Source organism: Amblyomma maculatum, chromosome 1 (genome assembly GCF_055883805.1).
Source record: "Amblyomma maculatum isolate TAMU_Amacu chromosome 1, ASM5588380v1, whole genome shotgun sequence".
Classification (NCBI taxonomy): domain Eukaryota; kingdom Metazoa; phylum Arthropoda; class Arachnida; order Ixodida; family Ixodidae; genus Amblyomma; species Amblyomma maculatum.
The window spans coordinates 237,124,092-237,139,793 of record NC_139344.1 but is presented as its reverse complement, the minus strand read 5'-3'; the positions used below and the strand labels follow the sequence as shown (position 1 = coordinate 237,139,793).

At 48.6% G+C, this 15,702-nt stretch overlaps 1 pseudogene; it reads left to right on the top strand.

The window, feature by feature from the left end:
• LOC146205967 (putative E3 ubiquitin-protein ligase HECTD2) overlaps nucleotides 1–15,702 on the top strand; it is a 198,739-nt pseudogene that overhangs the window by 162,130 nt on the left and 20,907 nt on the right.

Below are 15,702 nucleotides of genomic sequence, written 5' to 3'. Positions count from 1 at the left end.
TCAAGGCATTTCCAGAAGCTGAGCATTGGCTAAAGAGTTAGTTTGGTGGCCAGGCCTTAGCGAACAACTTGCGCAGCAGGTGAAAGAATGTGGAACTTGCGCGTGATGTGCTGTTCAGAATTCAGAGCCGTTGATGCCCACTGCTACTCAGAATTTTGCATGGGAGAGAGTTGCTGTTGACTTGTGTGCTATCAACAATGGTCGTTATTTGGTGCTGGTCGATTATCTGTCTCGCTACCCGGAAATTGCGTTTCTCTCATCAACTAAAGCTGAAACCTTTATAGAAAGGATGAAGAGCATTTCTGATTATTATGGCATTCCGGAGACGGTGGTGACAGATAATAGACCGCAATTTTCATGCTTTGAATTTGAACATTTTGCTGCTGGATATGGCTTCAGTCATGTGATTGTAAGCCCGAGGCACCCGCAAGCTGATGGAGAAGTGGAAAGGATGGCTCAAACAATCAAGCGGCTTGTACTTTAATCGAAAGACCTCTACCTCGCACTTCTCGCATACAGGGAGACCCCGGGTGTGCTGGGATACAGTCCTGCCGAAATTCTGTTGGGCCGACGCCTTAGGACACATATTCCAAAGGCACCTCAGCTGCGGGGTCAGCACAGAGAAGAATGACTGATGTGAGAGCTAAGGATCATTCGAATCGAAAATCGCAAGCGCATTACTACAACAAACATCATCATGCTAGGGATCTCGTTCGGATGGCGGTCGGTGATCCTGTCTGGGTATAAAGACTTGAAAACCAAGGCCACTGTAGTTAGTGCTGCAGTTACCCTACGGTCCTTCGTAGTACGCACAGAAGAAGGTGCTCTGCTGTGCCGTAATCGACACATGCTAAACCGCTTGCCTAATTTTTGGAAAGCAGAAGGAAGCTACGAGTTTCCCAATGAAAATGGTCAGGAGGAGCCAGGGGGGTCAGTCAGGGAAGGGTCTGCCAGTGTAAAGAGCTGTGCGGCCGAGGCAAACGCCGTACACCAGGTGCCTTCGGCTCCAGTTATGATGACCAGGACGAGAAAAAAAGTTCGAAAAAAAGTTTGTCATCTTATTCACTGGGGATATGGTGAGTGATTTTTTATGTGTGTGTGCGCGCTCGCTCTTAGCCATGCGGATGGTTTTTTAAAGACAGCAAAGCTGTCTGTTACCTGGTTGTAAAGTTTGTAAATTTGCCTGTGAAGTGGTTAGTGCCTCAAATGTGTGATAACTGAATTTCTGATGTTGTCCAAAAAGGGGGATGTGCCTGCATGCGTCTGTATTCGAGTCACGTGACAACCGTGACGTCATCGTGCCTGTATATATTTCCTTGCAATAAACAGATGGGCGTCTTTCGCTTTGAGCTTGAACACGGGCCTCGCTGCTTATCGATGCGTCTCCGCTCCTTTGGAACGCTCAAGCTGATAGCGGCCGGACGCCGCTACAACATGGTGTCAGAAGTTTAAAAGCTGTGACCAGGGATGGAAGCGAAACATCGAAAGATGGACAGAGCCAAAATCTTCACGACACCGGGCCTTCAAAGCCACTACCGCTGGACTTTTACAATACAGCGGAGTGGCCCGCATGGATTTAAAATTCTGATGACTATCGCTTAGCGTCGGGCCTCAACGAATGCTCAGAAGCACAGGTACGAACGCTTGCCTACACTATGTGACGTAAGGTCGGGACGTTTTTACCTAGGCGACCTCGAGGGGAACGCGAACCTGTACCCCAAGATTATTCGGTGATACTAAACCATTACAAGGGCTGCAGAAAGCGGTACCCACCACCACACAACTCCCTTAGCAGAGAGGACTCAGTCGCGTGGAGGCAGCTGCAAACCGGCTCGTACCCGAACCTACACGTACTCAACAAAATGTATCCCACACAGTACACTGAAAATGCCCTTGGTGCCAAGAAGCACCCACGCTGTACCATATAACGTGGGCATGCCAGAGGATAAGCGTGGTACCCGTTATAACAAACCCGAGTGCGGAGCAATGCATGGGAGGGAGTGGTCTCCAGCGATCGCCGAGTCGATAGAGAAGGTCAGATTTGGCGAACACAACTGGCGGAGCCAGTTGTATCCAGCGGAGCCCTGGACTAAGGGCAACCGACCTTTGTCTTAGAAGATGGACGAAGCCATCTGAAAACCGCAGAAGACAAGCCAATCTAGAGCTTAATAAAGTTTTTCACTCCCTCACACACTTGCCACCTTCGGTCTCGCGGCCGAGGATGCGAAGAAGTTCGAGACCTATTTCATAAAGGAGATGAACGGCGTGTACGAGAGCGCTTGCTTTCACAAGCGGCACCAAATGCCCGGGGAGACAGCAGACCGATTCATGACTGCGTTGAATGTCTTAGCAAACCGATGCGAGTTTGGGGAACTTAAGCAACGACTTATCAGTGACAGGTTCGTCATCAAACTGAGAGACGAAAACTCGCGGAGTGTCTACAGATGGACTCCAAGCTGTCGCTAGCGTCCGAATGTTCAAAAGCAAGCCTTAAAGAGACGGTTGAGTAGCAGCAGTAATTCCTTCGCAACTCCACGGCAGACAAAGCATCGAAGGTACCTTGCGTGCGAAAATGGGACAGTTGGCACCGCAGCAATAGTCGACACCGTAGGAAGTCACAAAAAGCCTCAACGTCGGAGCGCCAAATCTTCAGTGCGCCATGACGAAAGCTGCATCTAATGCAGTGGCTCCCGGCATCCCCGAACAGTTTGCCCAGCGAGGAGAGTTAAGCGCAATTACTGCGGCATAAAGAAACACTTTGCTAAAGCATGCATCAAAAAAATTACGAGTGACTTTAGCGACTAATGTAGTGAAAGGCGAAAGCCTGAGAAGTCTCATCTTGTCTAGCGTTCCGGCAATCTCCAATCCCACACTTGAACGCGCGCCAAGGAACGCCATGCGACAGGAGCGATGGCGTACCATCCAAACTCATACTTCACGAAGAAAGTGTGACAGATACATCGCCTTTCCTCCACAAGTCTCATCTTCTCAAGCGTTCCTGCCATCTGCAATCCCACACTTGAACGCGCGCCAAGGAACGCCATGCGACAGGAGCGATGGCGTACCATCCAAACTCATACTTCACGGAGATAGTGTGACAGATACTGCGCCTTTCCTCCACAAGTCTCATCTTGTCTAGCGTTCCTGCCATCTGCAATCCCACACTTGAACGCGCGCCAAGGAACGCCACGCGAGAGCTGCCGCAAAAGTGGGACACACTTTGTCCACAACAGTGTGAGCCTTACAAGACTGCGGCAGACATCGAACGCAAGGTACGAGTTTTTTCTGTGCAAGCGGACACGGGACAAATTTTTTTTGTGGGAGAGATTGGAACGCCAGTTGTATGAGTGCGGTACATTCAAGTAAGTGATAACTATATTGCAGTGTTTGCAAAAGTTATTACTGGGGCCGGACTTGCCGTTGTTCCGTCATCTTTTCCCGGTCTCCCTGTGAACTTAACGAGAACCAACAAGGTTTTGAGAGGCGCGAGGGGTTCACGCCTCAAAGTTTTGGGCAAATTCGAGGCAGAAATTGCTAGCAAAGGTAAGCGTTCTCGCCAAGCATGGTATATGTTCAGCCTGCTACTACACGTTCTTCTCGGTTTGCCCGCTCTGGAGGCACTTGAAGCCGTGAAGTTTGTCGACTGAGTCGCGCAGCAGGGGTATACCGGTAGCGTTCCGGGCCCCAAAGTTTGCAATAACCTGGGCGCCATGCCAGGAGAGTATCGGATACGGGTTCGACCAGACGTGGTTCCGTATGCTATAACTGCACCACGCAGAATTTTAATTCCGCTCAGGGAACGGGTTCGCCTCTAACTCGAATAAATGAAGCAAATGGACGTTATTCGTAAGGTTGACGGGCCTACGGAGTGGTGGGCCGGTATACTACCAGTGGTAAAGCCGAGTGGGGATGTCAGGATCTCTCTAGACCTTACACAACTGAATAAGTTCGTTCTACAAGAGAGGATTTCACCCTTCCCACAGTGGATCAAGCTCTGGGTTCTACATAGCCGATGCAAAACTTTTTTTCTAAGCTGGATGCAAATTCTGGTTTTTATCAAGTACGCCTAAGCAAGGCTTCGGAGTAATTTACTACTCTCATTACACCATTCGGGCGGTACTGTTTCACCAGGTTACCTTTCGGAATTAATTCAGCGCCTTAGTTTTTCCAGAAAAGAATGTCCAAAATACTTGCAGACTTTCCTGGAGTTGTCAACGTAATGGACGATATTTTAGTCTTTGGAAGCAACCAGTAACAACATGATTCTAGACTTGCTAACGTCTTGACCAGGCTTACAGAATCCAATGTAACGTTAAAGAAATCCAAGTGATTCTTCGAAGTTAAAAGGCTTATTTTTTTGGGGTTGTGTAAGTGAGAAAGGCGTACAACCTGATCCAGCAAAGAAAAATGCCGTCAAAAAAATGAAGCCACCGAGCAATGTAGCGGAATTGCGTAGCGTTCTGGGCATGGCAAACCATTTGGGGCGCTTCTTGCCGCATCTGGATACACTACAGCTCCTTTGCGCGAGCTTCTGCGTAAAAAATAGAGACTGAATATGGGGCCCAGGATCACCGTCTAGACGAAAAGGCCTCTGCGCTCCTCCCTGACGTCAGTGCCACGTCACGCAAAGAGGTGTGGTATTCGACAAGCGGTTCAATTGCTACCAAAATGGATGAGGCGTTCCCAACGCGTCTGACTCCACAGTGACGGACGCAGGGAGCAGGCGCACGTTTGTGGGCATGCAACCTACCTGTCGTCAAACTAGGTCAATGGAATGCGCTTTGAATGTTAAACAAGATGTTAGCTGGTTTGATGGCTTCTTTTCCGCTGCTTTCCACAAGACCGCGCTGTGTGGTTTGTTGTCTATTAAAACTGATTGCTGGGCTAGTTGGTGCATAGTCACATAAAGGAAAGGTTAATAGTGCAACAAAAAGACACTCTCAAATAGGCACAAATAGACACACAGGACAGGCGCTGACTCCAAATATTTCTTGGAACCCCACATACAAACTTCTTCTTCAACATCCAAATGCTCCCAGAAAGTCAGCAGCATATGCATAGCAAATTTAGGTCTAACCTAGCCAACAACATTTCACAGTCGACCTTCACAACTATACAGCGAGAGAGGTGATTCAATAATACATTATGAACCAAGTCTTTTTATATACGAGGCTTCTAGCAGCTCACGGTCAAGATTAACTCTGCTCCTGCCTAAAATCTTAATTTCTTTGAAGGTCGGCTCAAATTTGTCTTGAAATCGCACGATTTGCATTGAGCAGGTAGATGTAAATTGTGATTGTCTTTCAGAGAGCGCCTATGTTCTGCAGCTCTATCGTTGAAACATTGCCCAGTTCCCAATGTATACCTTTTCACAGATTAAGGGGATTTGGTAAAAAAAAACAAAAAAAACCTGTGGCGCATTTCACATGGGGCTTGACATGCCCTATGTGAAATGCTGCCGATTTTGTGGAAGCATTTGGATGTTGAAGAATTGAATTTTTTATGTGGTGTTCCGAGAAAGAAGTCAGCGCCTGTCCTGTGTGTCTATTCGTGCCAAATTGTGAGTGTATTTTTGTTGCGCTATTAACCTTTCCTTTATGGGTTTGTTGTCTGTTGCAAGATTTGGACCAGACTGTCATGACAACCAGTTGACGGCAGAGTAGAGCGGTGTCTTTCAAGCCCATGCTTGCTTTCTGCGTTTCTTTGCTCTGCGAGCTTTTCCTAAAGAATTTGTATGTGAGGTTCTGGAGTTCATGATGGTTAGCTACAGGTGCTGAAGGCGTGTGTGAAGTAGTCATATTCTTGCTGTACACGAACATGCCTAATGCTGTGTGCTGAGCTGTTGTGGGAACTATATACTTGTACCGAAAGTCTCAACGTCCTTACCACAAGGGTGCACGTCATTCTCCGAGATTATTTGATCTGTTCGTCGTATTGCTGCGAGAGGTATTTCTGTTTTTAGAATTTTTAAGCGAAAAGCTTCGCTACGAGGGTCAGAGTCGAGCTTCGCGTATGCCGTATGTAGTATGCCTTTATGCCACATGCCTTATGCGGTATGCCGCGACCGAGTGACGTCACAGCCACGGCCAGCTTTGCAGCCCCCTCGCCAAGCTCCGCCGGCGTTGCAGAAGCCCATAGGAACCCATGCATTTGGAGGTCATCGGAACTATCATTAACCATCACTTACTAGTTAAGGGGTGTTTTCCTAACACTAATCAGACATTAACAGGTTCTTAGAAAGTGAAAGTCATGGTTAACGATCACTAACCAATAGTAATGGTTAGACGTTTCGACGCCCATAGCCGTCTTATGGTAACGTCATCGATCGTGACGTCATGACCTGAAGTGTAATGAATTCATATCCGGTCATGACGTCATGACTGGTGGTGACGTGACCAGGAGATTCACGCATATACGAAGCTGACCCCGCCGGACGTTCCATCCCTGTGTCCGTGCGGCACCGTTCATTTGGCGCTTCCCAGTCTTTCAAGGCGCAGAAGACTCGAGATATTATTAACTGCTTCTGATCCCGAGGTAGTCACTGCATTTCGGAACGTATATCCAGACATAGCAGAGCTAAGCCATCTTTCATTTCTTTTATTGATGAAGACTGAGATACATCGGGCATGCTGCATGTTAGTGATATTTAGTGGGCTACTTGTAGCATCTTGGAAGAACGTTTTCTTGAACATATCAGCATTCTGTCTTATTCACAGGGCGAAAAAAACCGTTGTAGGCCTACCAACGTTACTTGAGTGAAGGTCATCATTCGGGAGGATTATCATTAGAACCAACGAGGACCTTTGCCAATTGCGTGCCTGCGAGGATGGCCTCACATTTAAATTTGCTTTGATGCATATTTATTGGTACAGCACAAACGTTCTGCACAAAAACGTTTGCCCCTGGACGAACGAAAAACGGTTGGTGAGAAGTAGCTTGAAAATGAAACGCTAAAACCCTACATGCTAAATGCTAAATAGATTCTACTACCATCTTATGATTTTGATGGCAATGCGAGAGCATTGCTTATCACCCTGAACATCACTGAGTTATATTGCTGAGTTTAGTGATACGGTGAAATAGTTCTGAGTTCAATCTACGGAGAACCAAAGTTATACTACGTTCTTCAATTTTAATTCGACCGACCTTATTCTCTCTTAATCAATCTTTATGCAGTGTTTTCAAAATAATGCAAAACATTTATTCTCTATTGAAAGTAAATATGTCGTGCTGCACTGTAACTAATGCATTGCATCATTGTTCTAACCTAATCTACTCTAATCGACTCTTAATTCAATCCAGTGCACTATTCATTGATCTTAATCTGCGTTAATCAGTTCTTTTACCGTTCGTCCAACTCGGGGGCAACTCCTGCTTCTTAATTCATCTTTATCAAACTAAATTAACTGTAACCCACCCTCAATTCGTTGGCCGCACTTTCGCCACAATATTCTGACACTCGTTCAACAATCCAATAAGATCCTCGTACAAACCTTTGCACTATGTCTAGCTGTAAGCTCTGTCGACAATTTTTTTGCATGCAAATCTGCTTCGCCCGGTGGCCTCGATTGCTGACGTCACGACGGGAGCACTGCGGCTTCGTTTGTATAGGAGGTATTGGGGCAGACGCTTCGTCTTTCGGCCTGGGCCACGGTGCAATATTCTTACACCTTGGCCTGGGAGCAGCTCTTTCCCCAATGCAACGTAACGGTGAGCGACGCCCGGTAGCTCTCGCCTCGCGCTCCCTCACGAAAACTGAAGACCGCTATGCGCAAATAGAAAAGGAGGCGTTAGCCCTGACTTGGGCTGCCGAAAGATTCGACGAATACCTCAGATTTCTGGACATAGTCTTCTAAACTGACCATAAGCCACTTGTTTCCTTACTAGGAAAAATGCCCGTTGATACGGTCCCGCCAAGAATTCAGCTGTTCAGATTGCGGCTCATGCGCTATCGTTTTGAGATAGTCTAGGTTCCGGGAAAACACTTGGTCACTGCGGACGCACTTTCGCGAGCGCCAATCCCTGGAGAGAAGCGAATCCTATGCAAATCATGCATTGAGGGACTTGAAACCAGAGATAATATTTTGAAAAGAGTGAGAATGGCTCAAGAAACGAATGCAGTTTGCAAAGCCCTCCGATTGTTGTATCACCAAGGCTGGCCAGCTTCCCATCTCGCCCCTTGTTGGCAAGAGCGCGCCTTTATAGTTGAAGGCAACGGGTTGCTTTTAAAAGGAATTAGACTCGTAGCGCCTTCGTCCCTCAGAGAAGCAGCGCTAGAAAATCTGCATGTCGGGCATCAAGGCATTTCTAGAAGCCGCGCATTCGCTAATGTCTTGGTTTGGTGGCCAGGCCTTAGCGAAAAACTTGAGCAGCTGGTGAAAGAATGTGAGACTTGTGCGTGATGTGCTGTTCAGAATTCAGAGCCGTTGATGCCCGCTGCTACTCAGAATTTTGCAGGGGGGAGAGTTGGTGTTGACTTGTGTGTTATCCACCATCGCCACTTTTTTGTGCTGGTCGATTATCTGCCCCGCTACGCGGAAATTGCGTTTCTCCCATCAAGTACAGCTGAAACCGTTATAGAAAGGATGAAGAGCATTTTTCCTCGTCATGGCATTCCGGAGACGGTAGGGACAGATAATAGACAGCAATTTTCATGCTCTGAGTTTGAATGCTTTGCTGTTGAATATCGTTTCAGTCCTGTGACTGTAAGCCTAAGGCACCTGCAAGCTAATGGGGAAGGGGAAAGGATGGTGCAAACAATCAAGCTACTTGTAGGCGAGCCAGGGTGTGCTGGGATACAGTCCTGCATTAATCCTGATGGGTCGACGCCTTAGGCCACGCATTCCAATGACACTTCAGCTGCGGGGCCCAGCATAGATACGAATGACTGATGTTATAGCTATGGATCATTCGAATCGAAAATCACAAGCGCGTTACCACAACAAATATCATCATGGTAGGGATCTCGTTTGGTTGGCGGTCAGTGATCCTGTCTGGGTTCAAGACATGAAAACTAAGGCCACTGTAGTGAGTGCTGCAGCTACCCTACGGTCCTTCGTAGTACGCACAGAACATGGTGCTTTGCTGTGCCGTAATCGACAAATGCTATGGTGCTTTGCTGTGCCGTAATCGACAAATGCTAAACCGCTTGCCTATTTTTCGGAAAGCAGATGGAAGTTACGAGTTCCCCAGTAAAACTGGTCAGGTGGAGCCAGGTGGGTCAGTCAGGGACGCACCTGCCAGTGTAAAGAGCTGTGCGGCCGAGGCAAACGCCGTACACCAGGTGCTTTCGGCTCCAGTTATGATGACCAAGAGGAGAAAAAAAGTTCGCCATCCCGTTCGCTTGGGATATGATGAGTGAATTTTTATGTGTGTGTGCGCGCTCGCTCTTAGCCATGCGGACGGTTTTTTAAAGAGAGCAAAGCTGTCTGTTACCTGGTAGTAAAGTTTGTAAGTTTGCCTGCGAAGTAGTTAGTGCTTCAGACGTGGGATAACGGAATTTCTGATATTATTCAGAAAGGGGATGTGCTGACATGCGTCTGTATTCGAGTCCCGTGACAACCGTGACGTCATCGTGCCTTTATATATTTCATGCAATAAACAGGCGGGCGTCTTTCGCTCTGGGCTTGCACACGGGCCTCGCTGCTTGAAGATGCGTCTCGGCTCCTTTGGATGCTCAAGCTGATAGCGGCCGGACGCCGCTACGACAACCCGAACCCAGTGCACGGTGGCTATTAAGGCGAAGGCCTTTACTGCCTCAGGCTGTCGGGGACAAAGTGTGTCCCGCTTTTGCGGCTTTCTGACTGGCCGAGGCGGGATGCGTCCCTGCCATCTGCAATGCCACACTTGAACGCGCCCCAAGCAACGCCACGCGACAGAAGCGATGGTGTGCGGTCCAAACTCACACTTGCCGGAGAAGGTGTGATAGATACTGCGCCTTCCTTTTCCTGTAAACCAATTATATTTATATGTAGCACTGCAACGAATACTGACAAGAGGCTAACAATGGGAGGTAAATTATAGGATAGGAAGGGTAGGATTTCGCCATTCTCCTCTTAAGAGATATCTAAGAGACCCTCTAATTTTTCACTGCGTATGGCCTGCAGCACCATCGTTGCGCATGCGGCTACCTCCCCCAGTTGCTTCACTGCCTTGTCCCCTGTCGACTCCCCTTCTGCAGGCAAAGCCCGCTGTTTGTATCCTGATGTCTCTGCGGCGCCTACATAACCCTGCCACGGTGCCAGCTGAGGAGCTCGCCGGTGGGCGTGGAGAGCTGGACGTTGACGGCATCACGGTTGCCGGGAGGCACGCCATCATTGCCCGCGTCCAGCCATTGGTGACTGGTCGCACCGTACCTACCTCGGTGCCAGCTGAGGGGCCCACCGGTGGGCATGGACGGCTGGACGTTGACGGCATCACGGTTGCCGGGAGGCACGCCATCACTGCCCGCGTCCAGCCATTGGTGACTGGTCGCACCGTACCTACTTCGGTGCCAGCTGAGGGGCTCTCCGGTGGGCATGGACGGCTGGACGTTGACGGCATCACGGTTGCCGGGAGGCACGCCATCATTGCCCGCGTCCAGCCATTGGTGACTGGTCGCACCGTACCTACCTCGGTGCCAGCTGAGGGGCCCGCCGGTGGGCATGGACGGCTGGACGTTGACGGCATCACGGTTGCTGGGAGGCACGCCATCATTGCCCGCGTCCAGCCATTGGTGGATGGTCGCACCGTACCTACTTCGGTGCCAGCTGATGGGCCCTCCGGTGGGCATGGACGGCTGGACGTTGACGGCATCACGGTTGCCGGGAGGCACGCCATCATTGCCCGCGTCCAGCCATTGGTGACCGGTCGCACCGTACCTACTTCGGTGCCAGCTGAGGGGCCCACCGGTGGGCATGGACGGCTGGACGTTGACGGCATCACGGTTGCTGGGAGGCACGCCATCATTGCCCGCGTCCAGCCATTGGTGGCTGGTCGCACCGTACCTACTTCGGTGCCAGCTGAGGGGCCCTCCGGTGGGCATGGACGGCTGGACGTTGACGGCATCACGGTTGCCGGGAGGCACGCCATCATTGCCCGCGTCCAGCCATTGGTGACTGGTCGCACCGTACCTACTTCGGTGCCAGCTGAGGGGCCCACCGGTGGGCATGGACGGCTGGACGTTGACGGCATCACGGTTGCCGGGAGGCACGCCATCATTGCCCGCGTCCAGCCATTGGTGGCTGGTCGCACCGTACCTACCTCGGTGCCAGCTGAGGAGCACGCCGGTCGGCATGAACAACTGGACTGAGCCGACAACGCAGTCGGCGGGAGGCACACCACCACCATTGACCGCAGCCAGCCCATGATGGCTGGTCGCAGCATCATCGCGAAAGTGACTCCTTGGAGCTGGCTCGTTTCCTGCGTCAAGCCACCGACCGGCGCGCTCATTTTACTTCCACCACTGGGCACGGAGCTGCTGAACCCACGCGATAAGGCCTCGCGCGCCACTTGTGTAATGTGGACGCATCGGGGTCGCCGGTGTGTGTGTGTGAAAGGCCTCCAGGGCGAATGAATTTGGACAGCCTAGTGTGGCCGCGGCAATGAGGTGCAGGTGCTCCTTAGTGCCGACAGCGAGCGCCTGCGTTGTGGTTGCAAGGTGACCGCTTCCAACAGGACGGTCATTGTGAGGGGTGGTGAGGTGTTCTTTAATTTTACGGAACGTGCGGCCAATTGTAAACAGGGAGGCTACCCTGATGACGGCCGCTCGACTATTCCCTTCACACTGTACTCAGAGGGAGAACCAACACGAAGCCGTCTTTCCGGGCTTCGGTTGAAACTGACCATGAATGGGCCGTGTGGATGATATAGTTTATCTTGAACCGGCATTTGCTTACAAATATAATACCTGTCGGTCTACTGCCTTAGCGGGTTGAATAATGGCCTATCCTGAGTGGGTACAAACCTCTTACTGTGAGCTGCGATTCAATGTTACGTCACTTAATTTTTTCGCCGAAAACAAAATTAGTTGTGGTTTAACTCTGGTTAATCCTAGTTGAATTGTGATATCAACGGTGGAAGCTTCTTTTGCCTGCAACGTTATTCTCCTATTACGCCCTATCAGTGTAAGGTGCTACATTTTTGGGGACACTCAAGCTCATCCTTTAAGAGTATGACGCGAGAGCGTAAGCTTCCAGCCTTCTTCTTTTTCTGCTTCTCCTCCTCCTCGGCTGTTCAAGGTCAAGCATGTCCTCCTCGGGCCTACGCGACGGCTCGAAACCTGTCGTAGTATTGCTATCGTAATAAAACGCCGATGTGTTCGCTTGCGGCTACGTAGTATTTCGATGAGAACTGGCCTGCACCGCACTTTTTAACGCGACAGTATTAAAGGTCCATTTCTCAATACCTTGCGTCTGCGCTTGCGTTGTAGTTTTTAGCTAAAAATCCCGGGCATGGCTCCGGAAGGTGGTAGTTGGTGGCTTACATGACATGGCCACTGGTTGGGCTTAGGGTTGTCTGAGGTCACGTGACCACATGAAGCGGCGAATCCGGCAGGAGCTGCCAACTCGGGCGTCTCCATATGGGTGCGATCAGAACACGCGCTGCCCGTAGGTTACGTAGGCAGTACGTTCGTACGGCTTGGTTAATGGCGCTCATATCCATGTCAGATGGACTTTCACTAATCATTGTACGTCAGACCGCATGTTTCGGATATTAGAGGAAGATATTAAGGGATTACGAATCGGAGTAGTAGCGAAGTCCGTGTACGTGAACAAGGACGCTTAAGGAAACTTGATAAACTGGAGCCATTACCTTTATTGCGTCATACCCTCAAAGGTGGAGCATAAGTGTACCTCTAAATTAATATAATGCGATGCGGGTTTGAAAAAACTATAGTAAAACCCGCATCACCGTGAGCTTGCAGAGTTTCCGCCATGTTACGAACCTCGTTAACTGATTGCGGCATGCTGTCCGCAAACGTTATGGCGAATTTGAATTTGAAACTAACTCTCTTCGCAGCGTCTGCTGTTACCAAACGAATGAGGCCGGCTGCATTTCAAAACCCCACCGAACAATATAAGGGCCAATTACTTGTCTAGAAAAAAAATGGAGTTTTTAAAACAAGTATCAATCACGAAAACAAGTATCACGCATTATTTTTTTTTCTTTTTTTTCTAAGGCCAGATAAAAGAGCTATGGGTATTACGATAAACAAATCGATTGACTGCATGGTGGAGCACGGTGGTCATAAAATGTGCTGCCTCGTGCTATAAATGTTTCTTTATTGTTCTACGCTATGCAATGATTTATTGTTCCTTGCCAAGACAGTTTCGGTTGCGGTCACTATAATGTTTTTCTTCTTTTGAAAAAGAATAAATACACCGCTGAAATTCGCCTAAATAACCTACAAGCAGTGTCTGCAAAATGAACGTTTATGAAAATATTATTGGCATGCATGTACTCGAGTGTCACTGCGTAGGACGTGATCCTGTAAAGACGGTAACTGTTTTACTACCAATATAATTACTAAACTAGCAACAGCATAATGGCGCCGATATTAGGTCGTATTAATTCCGGCCCCGTTCTGAAGTAATTCCCTGCGCGAATTACTGTTCAGGAGAAGATTGGGCGTCCGCTAATTTTTACAAAGCACTCGTCTCTTGATAGCATTATAAAGAGGATAAATATTGCGAGCAATCTACAATCTTAAGGAGAATGACGTGAAATAAGCTTCATGAAAACAGAAGCATGAGCTGCAAATAAATGTTTTGTGAATATAGGCGTCCGAATAAATGTCGCTGTTTCTTTTTTGGAGTGGGAGCTGCATTGGTCACAGTCTCACTATTTCACTGTTCCTGTCTTTGCTTGCCCGAAGAGTGAAGAAAGAAGGAGAAGTCGTGGGAGGCGGTATCTGGCAGGTGACATGGCCGAGCTCTAACTGGTCGCAGAGCTTCCTGACATTACGTTTAGCAGGAGTCGCCCACTCGAGCCTCTCCTTTCATATCGGAGAGTGATATCAGAATAAGCCTGGCGGGACCCTTGCAATCAAGTTATCCCTAGGCCACGTATAGGCACGTTTAAAAGGCTCGGTTAAAGCGGGGCTTTATATGTTGGCTGGTAGCTTACGCTATCGCGTCATCTCGAAGGTGGGAGTGAAGACATAGAGAAAGAGGTGCCGTAGTGAAAGGCTTCGAACCACCGCACGATAGAGGCTTTCGCCTCATCGCACTCCAGTGGTCAAAAGTGTTCCCTATGCCATAAGTAAAGCTAAAACCATAGAATAAACTACTCCGTGCAAAAGCCAGGTCTTTACGTTCAAGCCGAACCTAAGCTTAGCCATGCTGACAGCTCTCGCGTAAATCCAATTGTAACCACAAGCTAAGCCGCAGCTCATTTTTTTTTAAATGTCATTACGACCTGAACAATACTCAGTCCTGCACCACAAATATCCCTTAAATTCAAGCTTATTTTATACCGCGGCTTCTAGCCAAATGTCTTCGATCGGACAACACTCGCCATAACAGTGCATGACACCTGAGATGTCTGTGCTGCTACTATTGCGCAGATCCAATGTCGGAGCGAACAGCAAATGCAGGCAGCCTCCATCACACAAGTGTCAGCTTCAGCGTACCTGTCTCCTTTTCCCGATCCTATTGCGATGATATCAGTGGGAGAAATAAAAAAAAATTCTACAACTGCCCCCCCCCCCCAAACCCCACTTAGATTTCATTTTAAAACAGCCTAAACATTTATTTGTTATTTCATTCGTGTTTATTCAATGCAAGCCACAACATTTACCCACTAACAAGTATCTCAAGGGCGCCCCTCGATTCTGGTGTACCGATCTTCCTCATTGAACTCAGGGACTGAGGGGAGAATAGGCTTTGAGAAAAGTTACAACTGCTGGACAAATTTATGTTAATCGCAGGCTTACAAAACTTTTTATTTACCATGTAGAGCTGAGATCAATTGTTCCTTTTTAACCTTCATTATTTTTTTGCTTTCGTAGAAACGTATTTTTTACGAGCCGTACGTGAAAGTGCTGGAAGATATATATAGTGGCTGCACAGCAGCCATAGTTCTACATAAAGAAAGTAACAAAATTCCCATAAAAAAGGTGTTGGGAAAGGAGACACGATCTCCCCAGTACTATTCACAGCTTGCTTAGAGGAATTATTCAGAGACTTGGAATGGGAGCAGTTGGGGATAAGGGTAGATGGAAAATACCTCAGTAATCTGCGATTTGCTGATGACGTTGCCTTGCTAAGTAACTCGGGGGATGAACTGCAAATAATGATTGATGACCTAGACAGGAAAAGTAGAAAGGTAGGCTTGAAAATCAATATGCAGAAGACTGAGGTAATGTTCAACAGCCTTGGGAAGGAGCAGCAGTTTAAGTTAGGTAGCGAAGCACTGGAAGTAGTAGGCGAATATGTCTACTTAGGACAGGTAGTAACCGCAGATCCGAACCATTAAAAGGAAATAACAAGATGAATAGGATTGGGATGGAGCGCATTTGGCAAGCACACCCCGATAATGACTAGCAGCTTACCGGTATCGCTCAAGAGGAAAGTATACAACAGTTGCATCTTACCAGTACTCACCTATGGGGCTGAAACGTGGAGGCCAACCAAGAGGGTTCTACTTAAGTTGAGGACAACGCAGAGGGCTATGGAACTAAAAATGGTAGAGGTAGCATTAAGAGATAGGAAGCGTGCAGAT